At 35.8% G+C, this 18,523-nt stretch overlaps 1 long non-coding RNA gene across 1 annotated transcript; it reads left to right on the top strand.

Moving 5' to 3' along the window:
* Positions 1–8,618: 8,618 nt before the first annotated feature.
* LOC149543032 (uncharacterized) lies at positions 8,619–11,251 on the top strand. The gene is made up of 2 exons (XR_016355208.1): positions 8,619–9,540; positions 9,746–11,251. It is a non-coding gene; the product is annotated as an uncharacterized LOC149543032 (long non-coding RNA).
* The last annotated feature ends 7,272 nt before the right edge of the window (positions 11,252–18,523 follow it).

Below are 18,523 nucleotides of genomic sequence, written 5' to 3'. Positions count from 1 at the left end.
ATTTAGCTCTAAAGCCCATGGCTGAAGATGAGGCAATTTAGTTTGCCTCTTCCCATTTGGAGGGAGTTGCACAAGTGGTTATGTCATGGTCATATTGCCTTGGTCATAGATTAATCACCACCTATGATGAGTTTACTACCAAGCTCATTGAGAGGTTTGATAAGGACGCTGAGTTAAATTTAAAGGAGCTTGCAGAACAAAATCAATATAGTACATTAGATGCACACATAGCACATTTTCGAAGGCTCAGTATTATGGTTTCATGGATTACAAAGGAGACATTGGTTGTCTTATTTATTTATGGACTAATGGAGCCACTTAAGGGGCAGATTAAGGCATTTGACCCTCCCACCTTACATGAAGTAATGAAGAAAGCAAGAAGTATGGAGTAGGCTGCCCCTAAATCAAAATACCAGTTAAAACTTTTCTTGCACAAAAAGGACAAGAAACATATCTCAACCAGTCAACAGAAAAATCACTCATTAGGCTTGATGGAGATACACTAAATGTCTTAAGGTAAGGAAGAAGAATCTATGCTTCTCTTTTAGGGAGCCTCAGAACTGTAGCACACATGTTCATCAAAAGGGAAAGTAAACAGGATAGAGTAGTATTCTATTAAGTGTAATGCCCCCATTATCATGGTTCTCTCGTAGTGCAGTTGGTGTTGGCTCTTGGGGTTTGGGGTTCTGATTCTCCAGTGAGTTCAAATGGATTATTGAATTTGAATGATGCCTTTTTGAGTGATTTTGAACAGGTCAGAGACTTCCTTCTTTTAATAGTGGTCATTTTTAGCGCTTACAATTTATAGTAAGTTTTAGTGTAACCTTAGATTGGACCAGTTTGGTGGCATACTAATGAAGAGGAGAAAATCAATATTCTAAAAGAACGATACCTTTAGTATTTGGGATACCAAAAAGGCGATTTATTTTATCCCACATGGATTGGTGAAGAGAGTGGAACCTATTGAGGATGTTGTAAAAACAAACTTGTAGTGTTCATTTGGTATGTGTTGTGAGGTTCTCATGCCGCCACTCCAAAACTTTGGGGACCTCCCTTTTTTTTAGTCGCCTTGGCAAATTTTTGAAGTTGTCCAAATTTTTTGATTTGATTTTTGAAAACTTTAAGTCTTTGACACCTTTGGGCCAGAGGGGAGAGGGTTAGATCTATTTTCACCCAGTTTCAACTTGATTTTTCCGAACGACCAATTTCATCCTTAGGCTGGACAAAATTTCAAAGAGCAACACTTGGCAGGATAAAATTGTAAATTTTGTACCTAAACGATTTATTTTGAAAATTTGGATATAATTGTGTAAATTTAAATAATTTTCAAAAAATAAAATTTTGTTAGATTTGAATTTTTTGAAAAATCTTGAATTTCTTTGGTGAGAAAAAATTTTCTTTTGTGAAGATGAAATCAAATTGCAAAATCTACTTTAGACTCTAGAAATGATTTTATTTTTGTCAAAAATATGAATTGTTTGGCAAAATTGATTTGAATTGAATTGCAAAAATTGGCTTTAAATGGATTAAAATTGCCTTGAAATTTTTTTTAAGCCTTTAATGAAATTGGTAATTTAATATTGAAAAAATGGCTTTTGGCGAAGCCAAAATCTGATTTTAATGACATATTAATTGCTAAATCATCATTAAATGGAAACATTTAGCATCTCCTAGGCTTTCCTAATTTAATTTTGCAATTTTTTGTCCTAACCGGCAATTAAATGTGCAAATTTCACTATAGGCAAATTAATTTAATGTTGCATTTAAATCTAGATCATTAATTGGTGGGATTTCGAAATTTTAAAAGGAAGTGAAATTGAAATTAAAATCCTATTTTTGGGCTAAGTGTTTGTAATTTGAAAATTTAATTTGGCCCCCTTTGTGTGTTAAATTCAATGTGTTTTAAGGCTTAGGAGGTGTGAAATTTAAGGTAAATTATTGGGTCCACAATGGGGAAGGTTTAAAGCTTTTTTAGAGGCCTACATGACTTTTTAAAAAATTTTTAAATTTTAGAGCTTATGGTAATTTCGGATTTGGCTAATTTAATCCCCCTTATTTAATTTTATTTCCCTCCAATGCAGGTAGGCCCTATTCAAGGAAGGAAAGTGGTATAAGAGGGCTCTTCCCTATCCCATTTTCTCTTTCCATCACAAGCCTTCTCTTGCTTGGCGATTTTTTGGAGCAGCTTTCTTCTCTAGCTTGGTGATTTTTCTCTTGGAGGATAATTTCAGACTTAGCGATTTCTATTGGAGCAGATTTCGTGCAGCTTTGCACCATTTTTTTTCTTCCAACTAGGGCTGTGAATTTCCAGCCTAGGCGATTTCTCGAGGCGAATTAAAAATTTTCTTGCTTGGGCGAATTTTGTGGAGGCCTGATTTTTGGGCAAATTGAGGGGAGGATTTATTTATTTATTTTCTTGTAAAGGGGCTGCGATTTTATATCAGATCTGTTCATGGGCAGCGAGCTAGGGTTTTGAGGCATGTGTTAGCATCCATTTTTGGCGATACAAAGGACAATTTTGGCACTCCTTCTTCAACACTTCATTTTGGTGATTTTTGGGCAAGCATCTAGGGTTTTGGCACCTGCATTGTGGACTGTTCTGGGCAGCATTTGTTTCATTTCCAGATTTGATCCTTTGGCATCCATTCCAGTCTTCATAAGGCAGCAAAATCCATCACATTTGAGCACCTTCATTTTGGGCAATTTGCATGTGCATGGTAGGGTTTTATTGGCGGCAACTTTTAAGGCATTTTGGATAGAATTTGGATGGTGTTTTGGAGGTCTGATTTATATCATTTATGATAAATTTGAGGGCCTAAATTGACAAGTTTTATCGCAGCACTTCATGCACTAGCTGGGTCATAACCAAACTCTAGCAATTTTCATTGACATCCTCTACTATTGGCAACTTTTTTGAAGGATATTGAAGGCAGATTTGAGGACATTGTTTTGTGCCCTAGATCAAGTATTTCAATGACAATTTCCAGAATTTGATCAAGTCTGATTTGGACAACATAAGGGCAGATTTTCACACATTTTGGTGCCCTAGACAAGGAGTTTTAATAAGCATTTTCAGTGTTTGCATAAGGTGGACAGAATTCCAAGGTCTTATTTCACTTGCCATGACTTCACATTCTCGCTTGGAGGACTAAATTTTCACATGCATGGGCAATTTCAGGAGCACCAAATTCTGATTTTTCCAGCTAAGGCATCAAGATTTGCAAGGGATTTGAAATTCTTAAGTCTGGTCCTAAATTCCAAAAGAAGACCCGGCCATTGGTAAAGATAATTTCAAATCATTTAGAGTTGAAAGGGGTCTTTAAGCGGATTTCTCTCTTTCGTTCTTGTCTAGACATTGTCTCCTTTGGTTCTTTTTACATTCATCATCCACCACTTTATCATCCCATCATAGGTTGAAGTTTGGAGATTGATAAGTGTAGAATCCATGATAGGACATTTGAAGAGGCAGAAATAAGTTAGACCACCCTAGGTATCGGAGAGGGAGATATAAGTGTAGTCCATCTTAAGGCAAAGGCGAGGTAGAAATAAGTGGTAGTCCCACCCCTAGGTTGAAGATTGGAGATTGATAAGTGTAGTGATAGGGCATTTGGCGAGGCAGAAATAAGTGTAGAATCCATCGATAGAAAGAAGGTTGGAGATTGATAAGGGTAGTCCATATCACTTAGAACGAAGCGGCAGAAATAAGTGTTTAGGATGTAGATGTTAATGCAAGCAAGAATCCTAAGGGAACAAACACTAAGAAAGACAAAAAGGATATGATGCCCAAAACAACTTTCTTCTCGAAAATGAGGCGAATAATCAATACCAATGTCAGTACAGTAAATATGATACAGGTAAAGGATAGACCGAAGGAAGGACGATTCCCCATGGCAAAGATCTACAAAAGCAGAATTGGCCACACGAAGGAAAGAAAGGAGTCATCAGATCATCAAGGCTCACAGTGGCACACTTCAAATCAGAATATGGCGATCTCATGGTGCTTCTCAGCCGGATCATGGGCTTAGCTCAAGGTATGCAATTTGAAAACTAAATGTACTTCTTTATTGATGAAATTGCAAAGGGAAAAGAAGATTTGATTGGGCTAGGATCATAAGCAAGAACCTAGAATTGCAACTTAGGACCATACAAAATCAAAAGCAATTTTACATGGGGTCCTACCTCTTTTATTTGATTTAGAGGCGATCAAAATTGAAAAGTGAATCTTAAGGAAGAGTGAATTTCAAGGAGAGCAAATTTGGAGGAAGTGATTTGAAAATATTTGGGGCTAGAGGCCAAAGAGGTTAATTCAAGTGGACAAGAGAACGTTAATGAGGCAGAATTCGGGTCAAGATTGGATGAGTTGGGGAAGGTTGCTATCAAGAAGAAACATTTGGGCACCCTTGCCTCCGTCAATGCTTTTATTAGTTTTGTAAAAGAGTATGAGAAGGATCATGAGAAGAGACTGCAAGTAGCAAGCAACATGATGAATTCAGTTGAGCTCAAGATGAAGCACACGCTTTGCCCTCCCATGAAGGAAGTCAACGAAAGACTAGCTAGGTTCACTGCCTTCGCTAAAAAAACGAAAGAAAAGGGCAGATTTATATTAGGAGATCATTTGATGTAAGCCCAAGTGGCAATTTTTCTTTCTTCTAGGGTAGGACAAGAGTCTAATTTTGATCGGCCACCGTTTTGGTGCCTTCTCATTGGTTGCTACTCTTCCACTTTTTTCATTGGTCCATTGATGAGGTGGCATCTTCTCATTGGCCGATGGGGTGGCAACCCTAATTAGGGTTTCTAGGATCCAATGTGGATTGTTGATTTTGCTTTTGATCTCTATCGTCGGTTGTACATTTTGGCCCCTATATAAGGCCATGTTGCTCTCATTTGTGGGTGAGTTATGTTGGAGAATTGTTGCCAAAATACTATCAAAATTGTTCTCTATTCATTGTTGTGGCTTGCATGGTGGATATACATGATCATTTTGGTGTATTGCATGGTTCTTCTCATCTCTCAAATTAAAGTAGGGTTTCATTTCATGTTGTTAGAGTAGAAGTAGATGGCTAATTGTATGGTGATTTTAGTGAATGTTTGATAGGAATCCACGACTAGGCCACTAGCATCTTAGCCGTTGGTTAGGGAGTCTTGTGTGGTAAACTAGTTCTCTTTTCCTTTGAATCATTGCATCTATGGAGGTGGAGCCGTTGGTTAGCTTTTATTAGATTCGATCCCCATCCATTTGCTAATCTTTCCATTCATAGGAGTAGGAGTAGAATAGCAAGTAGTTGAGTAGTTAGATTTTACTCTAAGAAAGTTAGGAAGGTAGAAGTCATTAGAGGCATTATTGCCTCCTCGCGCAATCAACATTATCTGGTGCTACACCCTCCACCATCACTGTCACCATCAACATCACCTGGAACTCATACAAAATCATCATCATCTCACCAAAAACCCGTCATCCTCGAATGAATAGTGAAGGCCGCCTACGTGATTACCAACAAATCACATCGATATACTGAGTTAGTATCCACAGGTGTAAGGAACATTGGAGTTATTCTCATGTCCCATGAGTATTAATTTTTCAAGAGAGAAATTGTGTGTTTGATACTCCGTATCAGATATTTAATTGTTAATGTGTTATGTAGTACAAAAACTCACATCAACAATATGCTTGACTGGAGAATTTGGATACTTCCCATTTCACTGGAGTTTTGTTGTTTAAGGGCCTAGATGACGAAATCCATCTTTGCTAACAATCTCTATGCACTTGCAATACATAGTCGGGGGTGTTGAGATAATGGGTGCTGCACACATTGCATAATATTGTTATATTGTATTATTTTAAGATGGACGTGCAACATATAAAGATTCCCATGAGATATACTTGATGAGTTGTATTGTAACATTGTGATAATATTTCATGTAATTATTTAATATTGGGGAAAAAATTAAAATTTTCAATATTAAATGTGGAGTCAATGGGTTAGGTAGCACATGGTTTATGTAATACGACTTGGTGGTTTTGTGGGACTTGCTACTATATAAGCAACCACAAGGGTAGTTGTTGGGTGTGTGTAAGAAAAGGAAAGAGTCAAGCGGGACAAGGCTTGACAAGTTAGCTAAGGGACCATTTGTGAAGGTTAGAAGCATGACATGAGATGTGTGGATTCATGCTTGTTTGCATAGTTTGCTCGGTTGTGACTATGACTTTGAAGGCTTCCATGGTTGTATGACAATGGTGTTTTTACTAAATAATACATGGTGATGGATGGTTTTGGAGGTTGGGCTTTTCCCTCATCGAGGGTTTTCCAGGGTATATCTTGTGTCACAATTTTTGTGGGTATGTTGTCTATTCTCTTGCGTATGGATTTTAATTTCATATTTATTTCAGATCTATTATGGGTTATGTGGAAATGATTATATTTTTTTGTTGCATGTTTCCTTTCAAGTGGTATAAGAGCTATGGTTTTTATTATTGCAACCCTAGAATAAATCCATGGGAATGCATGAGAGGATAAAAGAAAGGGCAAGATATATGAGTTGTTTATTGCAGATTTGAGGATTTTGGGTTTGCTATTATGATGAGATATTGGTAGATTTTGGACATGTGAAATTGCTGAACAAAATGATTTTTTCGGATGTTTCATTTAAATGAGGGTTTTAGGGGGTAGCTTGTAGAAATGACCTCTTGGGCAAAAACAGATCTCACCATTGGATTCGAGTCGACATTTCCATAAATTTTGATATATAATATGCCCTAGTTTGGTCATGTTTAGAGAAAATGAAAGAGTTTTTTAGTTTCAGCCCATGATGGTCGTCAAATTTAATCCCGTTAGAATTTTTGTCACAAAAAAAAAAAAAAAATCCGAATGAAAACTGTAAAAAGACCGTCTTAGTAAAACGGCCATAACTTTCTCTCACGATATCAAATTTCAGACTTCTTACAGGCGTTTGAAAGCTAATTCAGAGCACTACAACATGGCGTAAGTTTGATTCTGCGATTTTGAAATTTTGTCAGGTTTTAAGAGCCCGAAAGACAAATGTTATTGATTTTGAGAACAAATTAGGGCATAACTTGGGCATATGGAGTCAGATTTTGGACTTCGAGTAGTCAATGGAAAGCTCTTGGAGAGCTCTACACATTGGTTCAGTTTTGGTATAGGTTTGGCATGGTTTATTTGGTGATATATTAATCTGAACAGTTTATAATATATATTTACTATGGTAGCATTGTGAGTTTATGACATTGTATGTTTGGAGATTTAAGATTTGATGTCATTGTATACTTAGTTAATATTTCAGATTGGTCTCATGATGATATGGTTATCAGTGTTTGATTTGGATATGTATAATGACTTGTTGGGTTTACAATTTGTGCAGTGTTATAAACGGTCTATACTTATAGGCTGCATTTATAGCTTGGTTATGGATTGTCTTTGCTCATTGATCTTTCATTATTGGTGCATATTCATATTGGTAGCTTGGATTTGGGTTGTCTATGCCCTAAGTCACATGATTTATTATTTTTTCTTCATGTAGAAGGGATGAAATGTTACCAAGTATAGTCATGGTGGAGGATTGTGCACAGTTGACTATTTTACGTTGACAGGTTGGACAAATTGAGAGTTAGTTGCTCGGTTCATGAATGTGATCATGGTGTCATGGATTTTGGCATGAAATGATTGGATATACATTTACATCCTTGATTTTCATTGGCTTGGATTCCTAATTTGGTTATGGTGGTATATCTTTTTGGTTGAGGATCATGGTTATTTGGTTTCTTTTGAGGAGCTCATGATGTGCACTTTGAGTTCTTTGATGGTTTGATGCCTTGGTTGATTCTCATGGTTAGAAGATAGTTTTTTCATTATGATGTCATGGATAGCTTGGATACACGGTTTACTGAGAGCTTGTGACAGTGATGGGGTGACAGTGCAGGATTGGTTCCTAGTTTAGTTTGTATCTTCTTGGTTTGGAGATCTTGGTTTCACGTGGTACTGACACTTTGGTTGTGTGAGTGTAGATCTGAAGGATCTTCATGTAGGAGATGGATGTTATGATGCCATGGGTGACTTGGTACCACGACTGAGTGGGAGTTGTTTGGTATTGATGTATTGATTGAGTGTTTGCAGATGTTGGAGATTTGTTTGAGATCCTGTTACTGCAGAAGCATCTTTGACATTTGCATGGTGCACTTGTTATCTTCATGGTATGTGAAGATGGTTAGATCTTGAGAACTTATGGGGTTCTTGGTTTTGTTCATGGTGCATGGAGATGGTTTTCTTCATGGTGCGTGGAGATGGTTGCATCTTGAGGAATAATGGGGTTCTTGGTGAAGGTGTGGTTTATGCTTTCATTTGACATGTTATCCTTGGTGTGAAGATGGTTTTATTATTATGTCATAGTATACTTTTGATACGCATTTAGAGTTGTGACATGTTATCTCTTTGGTTGAGATGGTTTAGATCATGTTGTCATGTTTATGGTCCTGAGGCCATAGTGGGAACTTTGACATTGGTCTTGATTTAGTTTCTTGGTATTGAGTACATTGATCATAAGCTGGATACTTCATGATATTGCTATGTTGCATTTTGAGTTGGCATGAATTGATTGGTTACAGGTGTTGATGGATACTTAGAGACGATGGTGATGCTGATTTTTCTTGGATTAGAAAAGTATTTGTTGGAACGGTTGATGGTTTCAGCAGGAAGTCCGAGGGGCAGTCACCTAATATGGACTTGAGAGGAGATTCTTCTTAGATGAGTTTTGGTTGGAGACTTGGGTATTTTGATGAGCATTCTCATTCCCCACTCTTGGTCTACTCGGCGGTTTGCTACTGAGGTATATCCCATAATTTTTTTCAATTGTATTATGTTTATGCTTGTCTTTCATGGATATGGATCTTGAGCTACGGTACATTAGTTAGTTCTAGAGGGTTCATTTGAGAGATGGTTTTATATTGGGCATATTCTTTGGTTTAGGAATGGTTTATGAGTTTGATCTTCTTGTGAGAAGCTTACATCCATGATTAGTTATATGATATGGTTTGGGTGTTGTTGTGGCTTCTTGGTGGGGTTTTATGGAGGAGATCATACTTGCACAATTTACATCTGGAGGTGTGTGTAGAAGGACATGATACAGGTTATGATTTGCATGGTTTCTCTCTGTTCTTGGTTATCTTCCTAGATGTTCGATTTTGCCTACATTGGGTTTGACATTGGTTAGAAATTGTGATCACTAGTTTGTGCTCATGTTATTCCTTTATCTCTTTCCTCTATTGGTTGTGGAGAGTTTGGGAGACTGTTGGAGACTTGCTATGAAATTTGTTCTTGTAGGATATCAATTTATGTGTTGTGGATGCCCTTGAGACTACATGGATTCGCTTCTTTGAGATGTGAGTGAATGGGTTATAGATTTGACATTATCTTTTGCAGTGGGAGCTTCTTGGTATATATGTGGTAGGTATTGCTCTTGAGGCTTGTGATTGCAGGTTACAAATTGAAGATGTTGATGATGTGAGATTCACTTGGTATACCTTTAGAGGTATAGATAGTTGGATGGGTTTGACACTTGTTGTAGGTGTTATTTCAGCTATGGATATTTTTAACAACTACGGATACATGTGATTACCTTTGGATTAGGTTTTTTGTGCTTGACATTTGTAGTTGGTACAAGATTTTATGATCTTCTAATGCGATAGGTTGGGTGGCTTTCTCTTTGGATGGCTTCTATGTATGTCCAATGACAGTGGCATAATAGGAGGTGAAATCATTCATGTGGGAGATGTTGGATACTTTGATTTTGTTGCGGGTACCAAGATGGAGCACACGGTGTACTTTGATCCATGATGGTGGATGTGCTAGGAGGGATTCCTCCCTTGTTCATTTATGTGGCTACATGTTGACCCTATGCAATGTATACAACAAGTGGGAGATTGTTGAGATAATGAGTGTTGCACACATTGCATAATATTGTTATATTGTATTATTTTATGTTGTACCTAGATGGATGTGCAACATGTAAAGATTCCCATGAGTTGTATTGTAACATTGTGATAATATTTCATATAATTATTTAATATTAGGAACAAGAATTAAAATTTTCAATATTAAATGTGGGGTCAATGGGTTAGGTAGCACATGGTTTTAGCACATGGTTTATGTAATACCACTTGGTGGTTTTGTGAGACTTGTTACTATATAAGCAACCACAAGGGTAGTTGTTGGGTGTGTGTGAGAAAAAGAAAGAGTCGAGCGGGACAAGGCTTGACAGGTTAGCCAAGGGAGCATTTGTGAAGATTGGAAGCGTGGCATGGGATGTGTGGATTCATGCTTGTTCACATAGTTTTCTCGGTTGTGGCTATGGCTTTGAAGGCTTCCATGGTTGTATGGCAGTAGTGCTTTTGCTGAATAATGCATGGTGATAGATGCTTTTGGAGGTTGGGTTTTTCCCTCATCGAGGGTTTCCCAGGGTATATCTTGTGTTACAATATTTGTGGGTATGTTGTCCATTCTCTTGCATATGAATTTTAATTCCATATTTATTTCAGATCTATTATGAATTAGGTGGAAATGGTTATATTCTTTGTTGCAAGTTTCCTTTCAGTGGGGGTCAGTTTATATGCAAGGCTCAAAGAATATCATTTTGTGTCCAAGAAGACTACATTATTGGCAGTGGAACACTCAAACAATTCAAGTATGATGGAATAGAGTTTTCAGATTTAGATAGTAGGTCATATGCATTATATTTTTATACTGCTCGAAGGCCTTTATAATTTTGTGTTGAAGTTAGGAGCTTTGCGTCATTCCGAGTGGTCATTACAGTTTGCACTTGCAGACAAGAAGCAAGGGCTGGGCGTCATTTGTAGTAACATTGAATGAAGTTAATACATGATTTCTATTGTTGCTAAAGGCTGGCAGTTGTTTTACGAAGAACAAAATCATAGCTGTAGCTGTTAACACCATTGTGCACTGCCCACAGTGAGTTTTCTGTCATACATGTATGGTTGACATCATTTCAGTTGTTATCTTAGAGTATAGTGGAGTATTTGGGTGGTGATTGTGGTCAAAGGAAGTGCTTTAGCAGAGCCTTGGTTGGACGCCGTGGAGCATTCCAGTTTGGGAACCTCTAGGGCTTCAATAGCGCTGATTCATATTACAAAATATGTTTGTATGACCAAACTTTAATGTATGCTTCATCTGAATGATCATATTTCTATTTAATGTGCAAGAATTTATCAAGTTGGATTGAACAAGTTAGTTATTTGGTTGTGGAATTCATTGTGCAGCTGATTATATAATCATTTTGTTGACCGGTCATTAGTTATTGGTTGTATGTTCAAATAATTTGATGTAATCTGATGTGTGTTCAAATAATAAAAATTACAAAAGTGAAGTGCTAAAAATAGGGATATTAAAAATAATGACAACTTAAACTTAAGATGACCATTAAAGATGACTTATTAATTTCTCCTCAGTGGTCATCATACTACCCTACAATAGACACAATCTGCAAGTATTTTGGTCACAAGTGCAAAGAAGGCTGCTCCTTTTCAGAACACTCTGCTGTTGCTAAGACCCTCCCTGGATTTGCAAAATGTTAAGGACCAGGAGTACTAAAAATTATCCACTCTGATGGTGAGTAACAAAACTATCCCTGTGAGATCAGCTTCTGAAACCTGGAACCTTGATTTTGTGGAAAAAACAATAGACCTTCTAGACATGTTTTTGTCAAAAACTGTAAAAAAACTAGTGTTTGTAGTTATTCATCATAGCAAGTCAAGGTTCAACCCAAAACAAAAATTGCAGGAAGTCACGATTTTTGTGGAAAATATTAGAAAACCCTCCAAATGAGAACCCATGATATTTGAGGGCAAAATTTTGCAAATAACAAACATTGAAATAGATTTTTTTTAGAAAAAAATTGTAAAACCTTAAAAAAATTTTAAAAGGAAAAACATAAAACCGAACAAACAAAATCTTACATGAACAAGCAACTTCACGAATACAGAACCTAGAAAGGACTTTAAAGGAGAAAAATCGAAAAAAATCAAACACAAATTTTGAGGTGAACAATTGATCAAAGCCAGATGATTTTTTAGATGAAAATTTATGTAAATTTGACATAATTCTTTGCAATTTTTTTTATAAATACACAACAAACAATTTTTTTTGGAAAAAGCTATTCAAAAGTTAAAACCCATTCGTGACCATGTGTTGAACAAGCACAAATGCAGGCATGGGACCGGGGTGCACTCAAAGGTCCAACAAAAGCACACAATAACCACACATAGAGAAGACTAGAACACATGAAGAAAACTAGAGGTCGTGCAAAGAACACAAAGCTGCAGGCAACAAAACTTCAATCTTGGCATGTAGGTTGGCAGAAAACAAAGAGAACAAATGCACGAGCCTGTAAACTTACCCATCGTAGATCGTCATAGGCAATGTCAAAAATTGTCATTGATTGCATAGAACCAAAGAGAACATATGCCCAATTGAGGAATGGACATAAGCTGAGAGTCAAAAACTTTTAGATGATTAATTTTGGCATTTTGTATTGCAAAAGCACAAGTCCTAGGCTTGTTGGTGTTATAGACTCAAAATAGGTGTGTTGTGTTGATGACAAACAATCTACTTTTGGGTATGTTTTTAGTTTGGGCACAAGTGCAGTCACCTGGACCAACAAGAAGCAATAGGCAGTATCTTTCTCCTCCACTGAAACTGAATATTGGAGAATTGTTAAAATAGCTCGTAAGGAAGTTTGACTTTGAAGGATGCTTGTTGACATGCACATGTCTCAAGTAGAACCTACTCCCCATTTTGTGATAATCAAGGGGCCCAAAACTTGCCAAAAATCCAGCCCTCCATGAATAGACCAAACATGTTGACTTTCATTGTCTTTTCATCTGTAACCTTGTTGAAGATGAAACAGTGGTGCTGCAGTATGTCCCACTGAGAACCAGATCACAGATGTCCTCACCAAGTCTCTCTGTCCTGAAAAGTTTGTCAAGCTTAGGGGGCAACTTGGTGTAGTTGATCGAATGACCATTAAGGGAGGATATTTAGAATATTTTAGAATCTCTTATTAATTATAGGTAGCTTTATAGATTCTTCTGTTAATGGTCAGTTAAGTGTTTTATTTGTTATTTTATTTTAGCCTTCTATTTTTAGAAGACTTTAGCTTCAATTTGAAGCTCTTGTAAATTTCTATGCATACCTGTTGAATCGATTAATTCAAGCAAGCAAATTTTAGTTTTAGTGTGCATTGTTGAATGTATGACATTGTCAGAAACTCTTGTTCATATTCTTAGTAAGTAAAAACAAATATCAGACCAAGGGTGCTAGTACCTTGTTTTCAGAGCATTGCATTGTACTAATCTGAAGGGTTAACATTGAAGAAATCATTTCTAAAATTGTATTTGAGGAGTTGCAGTTGAAGTTGGATTGGTTCAACAAGAAAGATGAATATAAAGGAGATGCTAGAAGATATATGGTACCTTATGAGCATCGGGGATGGTTATAATTCATTTTTTAAAAAGGACTTCTTTAATGACACAATTGAGAAATCCAGCAAGAATGAATTGCGAAGGCAAATTTCATGCTTCTCCTGTAACACGGATTGGAAGAATCATCATCAATACATAGGTGAAAAGGTATTGGAAGATCTCCTTTCTACTTCTATGATTCTCTTGCCTTTATTTCAAGGAGAAATATGAGTCCAATATAAGTTCGATTCAGAATGACCATTTGAACAAGGATGCTAAGGATGAAGCTAATTCTCCATGTATTCATCCAGCACTGGTGAGTATATTACTACCCATCAGATTGAAAGATCAAAAAATGAAGTTGATGCCTCTTGTGTATCTAATGGATACTTTGATGCTCATGAGATTTTAGCATTTGATTTAGCAAATGAGGAAAAATAGCTTGTTATAGGTGAAAGGTACACCGAGCTCTTTGTTGGTGAACTAGAAATCAGTATTGATAAGACCAATGAAGATTATTGTTTTAAGGAGATGATCTTTAATGATGTTCCTCCACCCCCTCTAGAGGATTACATGGTAACAACTAGTGTTCAACTAATATTAATGATAACATTGCTCCTAGAGATGATAGTAATTTTGATTATTTTTTCGAGTGGTCTCTTTGCTGAACTTGATTAGATACCTTTAGACATTCAATATTTGAAGGAGCATTTTGGGGTGTCAGAAGATGAAGTTGCGCAGGTATTAACAAGCAAAGAAAAAACTCATAAATTCATTGAAGATCTTATTTGGAAAATTCAAATTGAGGATATGGAAAGTGGAATGTCAAGCGGAATCAATAGTACACACCTTCACACAGTAAAAAAGGCACTAGAAAAGATGAAATCATATTTTGAAATTGCCCAAAGATAGGGATATTAGAATTAAATTTGCAGAAGATAAAGAATTGAGTTGTGATGCAATCACACATTGCTTCATTGCAAATGGGGACCCCGGTTTTTCACTTTTTAGGGTTTTGAATAAGTGTTTTTGTTTCAATCTTTGGTCTATTGCTAGTGCGAAGTTTGGGAGTTCATTCCCTGTTATGGAATGTAATATATAAGTAAAAAGAGAGGAAGGATGATCAAATGAGTATTCTGATCCTACAATAAGGTTCAAAAGGGCCAAGGGATGAAGATCTACATTTTCCGAGGTCAATTCTGACAACTATTTTTTAGGCATTTTTTTCTTGCTTTTTGCTTTTTTTAAAAGTTTCTTTTTTTGACATTTGGGGGCCAATCTGGGAACTTGCTTTTTTGTTTTTTTCTAAATTTAGAAAGTTGCTTTCTCTCTTTTTTTAAAATTTTAATTTTCAGAAGTTTCTATTTTAGGAATGCCAACAGTTGTGAAATCACCCGAGTGTAGAATTCTTGTTTTCAAGTTTGTGTGAGATTTCATGAAAAGCAAGAAAAGTGGGGAAGAATTCCAGATTTCAAAATGAGGAAAACTGAAAAGCATTCATAATTGTAAAAATTCATGGAAAATCTTTGTTTTGATATCAAATTTATCTTGGAAAAGTCAAGAAATGTTGTGGAAAAGAACACTAATGGAAGCATGCCAATTAGTGAAATTTGGTTGTTTGAATTTTTTTAGGAACTTCCAACATCCAAAACCTCCATTTTAACTCCTAGAGATCTGAAACCATTCTCAAACATCTTGACTTCATTTAAATAAAATGCAACTTAAAAGTATAATGTGACTTATACTTAAATGCAATATTTTATATGAATATGTTGCCTTCCAAGAGAGAAATTTCTCAAAATCTGTTCACACATGAGAGGTTCTAAAAGCAAGCACAAGTGAATTGACTTAAGGAAGCTTCTGGAAGGAAACATAAAGGATCGACTTGCAGAGATCTGAGAACTCTAGAAGAAGCTCCATTTTAACTCCTAGAGATCTGAAACTATTCTCAAGCATCTTGACATTATTTATATAAAATATAACTTAAAAGTACAATGTGATTTGAACTTAAATACAATATTTTATATGAATATTTTGCCTTCCAAGAGAGAAATTTCTCAAAATCTGTTCACACATGAGAGGTTCTAAAAGAAAGCACAAGTGAATTGACTTAAGGAAGCTTCTAGGAGGAAACATAAAGGATCGACTTGAAGAGACCTGACAACTCTAAAAGAAGCTCGAAAGGGATTGGCCATTGAAGCATTGTCTCAATTTTGGTTGAATCTATTAATCTTTCAAGATAAATTATGTGGCCTAAATATTGAAACTTTTTTCTAGAAGAATGTACATTTAGTTTCTCATATAGCTTATGCTCTCTCAAATGCTGAAGAATAATTGCATGGTGTTGAATCTTGATAATGCTCCTTTTCATTTTTAGATTATACAAGAATATCATCTAGGAATACTAAGACAAACTTGTCTAAATAATTTTGGAGAGATATTATACATTAGGCTCATGATTGCGGCCAAGGCATTTGTGAGTCCAAAAGGAAACACTGTAAACTCATAGTGCATGTAGCTTGTCTTATGTATGTCGTCATCCTTTAGTCTTAGCTAGTGATAACTAGACCACAAATCAATCTTTGGAAATGCACATTGAGCAAAGAGATCACCTTTGTGGGATAAAGGATGCTTGTTTCTTATAATTGCTTTATTGAACATATGAAAGTCTACGTCGGCACATAAGAGAATTCTAGAGGAAAGCAAAAGAAATCCATGTCTCATTGAAAAGGATTTTTTTTTGAATAAAGCTTGTCTAGGAGAAATTATCCAAGTTCAATAAATGAAAGAATTAAAAGAAACAAAATGCAAAAATAAAGCAACTTGATCTCTTACTGATTCCTATGAACAGAAGGGCTTGGCATAGTTTTCACTCACAAACAGGAAATTGCAGCTCCAGAGTTAGTAGTATGCATTGTATTTATTCACAAACATGAGATTGCAGGTCCAAAGTTAGCAGTAGATTCCAGATTTCAAAGTAAGGTAGAGATTTGGCGATTTTCAGATTGAAAACATGATTATGGATGATCATTTCTTGAAATTTTCATTTTTTTTGATGAATTCCTACTCAAAATTTTGATTTCTTTTAGGATTAGAGGTAGTTTTCAAGACTTAGTGGGAATTTTCAAAGGGCTTTCTAATCTGTTTGATAGGTTTTAAGTAGTTTATGAAGATTTGAAAGAGATTTTCATTCCAAATTCAGTATCCTAATTTGTAATTCTCAAAATTGTGGCAGATTCAATGTTTTCATCCATTCTTTTTCACACTTTCAGTCCTAATTGTTGATTGAAATTTCAAATTCTAAAGGATTGAAGATGAATTTTGGACATAGGAATTTGTTGATGTGAGTTTTGTCAACGTGCAGAATTAAACACCCAATGTTTCACAGTGAAACACTAAATACTTAATCCTCTCTTGAGTAAGGTCACTTCTTATGCTCAGTTTGCAAAGTAAGATCATGAAATGACTTCAAGGTTCATTCAATTATGGATACTCATTCTATTGAAATGATGTGATTTGTTGGATCACTAAGGGGACTTATGCTCTCAAGATTTATTAACTTGCTTCTAAAGTTTGGCTTTACAATGTGCAATGAAGTAGTTTTTGATTTTTTCCAACTCCTGAACTCTCAACTTAAACTTTAACCTACTAATATCTACTACCTCTACTTATAAATATGGATGCAAGGAAGTATGAATGGACTTGGACTCTACTAGATGCAATATTTTGTTAGTGACTCTACCTACCTAGGGCAAGTTGCTAAGGTATATCCAAATGAATTTTAAATCAACATCTCCTTATCAACGCTATCAATGGATGCATACTAAAGATTTAATACCAATTGAAGTTGAGCGCATTCAATCACTAGCTTTCCACACAAGGCACACTTACAGTTAGCAAGAGGCTAGTGGCCTAGTTTATGTTTGAGTCAAGCAAGTAAACATTCACAATTACTCTCATCCAAGTTCCTCTAAAACAAATTCAATGTATCCTAACAACTTGAAGCTGGAATTTATTTTAAGTGATGATGAAGATCATTGTACAATTATTCAAACTTGATGACAAAAAATCACCATGTAAAACAAAACAATGAAATGTAGAGAAATTTTTGGCATTATCTTAGCAACAATTTCTCCAATATCTCTCTTTTAGAAATGAGAGGAGCAAGCCTTATATAGGGAGCTCAAGTACAACAAAGGACCAAGATTAAATTAGAATTGATGGCCCAAATTAACTCCTATAAACCATAATTAGGGTTTCCATCCCATCAATCAATGAGATTCAAGCACTTGAGAATGAACCAATAATAAAATTACAAAGTAGTGACAACCAACCAAATTCCAAACGTGGGTCAATCAGAACTAAGCACCTAATCTAACAACCAATGGAAAATTTGCTTGCCACATAGGCTTACATCAAATTGTCTTTAAAAGTATGATTTCTTTTGTTTCTCTCTCTTCCAATTCAATGAACCTAGACAAAATACTGTTGAGCTCATTCATTGGAAGCATAGGTACCTTTTGCAACTTTTAATTTGCTATGTTCATCTTAGTTTTGCTTGTAGAAATTATCTTCTCCCAATCTAGTGTGCTGTCTCGAATTGAAATCATGAGAACTATGAGGGATTCAAATCTTCTCAAGTGCTATAAGTTCCATCTTTTCCTTCAAAGTCTCCAAGTCATGTTTTTTTCTCTTTTCTCATCAAAATGGAATGTCATTTTTGTTGCTTCCTTGAATTCTTGTTTTCTCCAGTGTATCGTGTGTATGAATTAAAGAAAAATACCATTTTTATACATCTTTCATTCCACCTGCTTTTATCACTTTCCTCTTCTCTAATAGCTGCTCAAGAAGTCTTGTCATTGCTCATAATTGAAGTCTTGTCTTTAAATAGCTGAAACTCTTCCCAAAGTCTGCCCAAGGCTTGAAACTTTTCTCTAAGTACCATGAGTGTTTGATATTGCTTCAAGAATCTTGGAAGAAAGGAAACCCTTATTGTGAAACTTCTTCCAACCAAGTCTGTGTTCTTGCATTAGTAGTCTT

Source organism: Cupressus sempervirens, chromosome 8 (assembly GCF_028749045.1).
Source record: "Cupressus sempervirens isolate cs-2001-9-10 chromosome 8, ASM2874904v1, whole genome shotgun sequence".
NCBI lineage: Eukaryota > Viridiplantae > Streptophyta > Pinopsida > Cupressales > Cupressaceae > Cupressus > Cupressus sempervirens.
The sequence above is the reverse complement of the archived record's forward strand: the minus strand, read 5'-3'. Positions and strand labels throughout refer to the sequence as shown.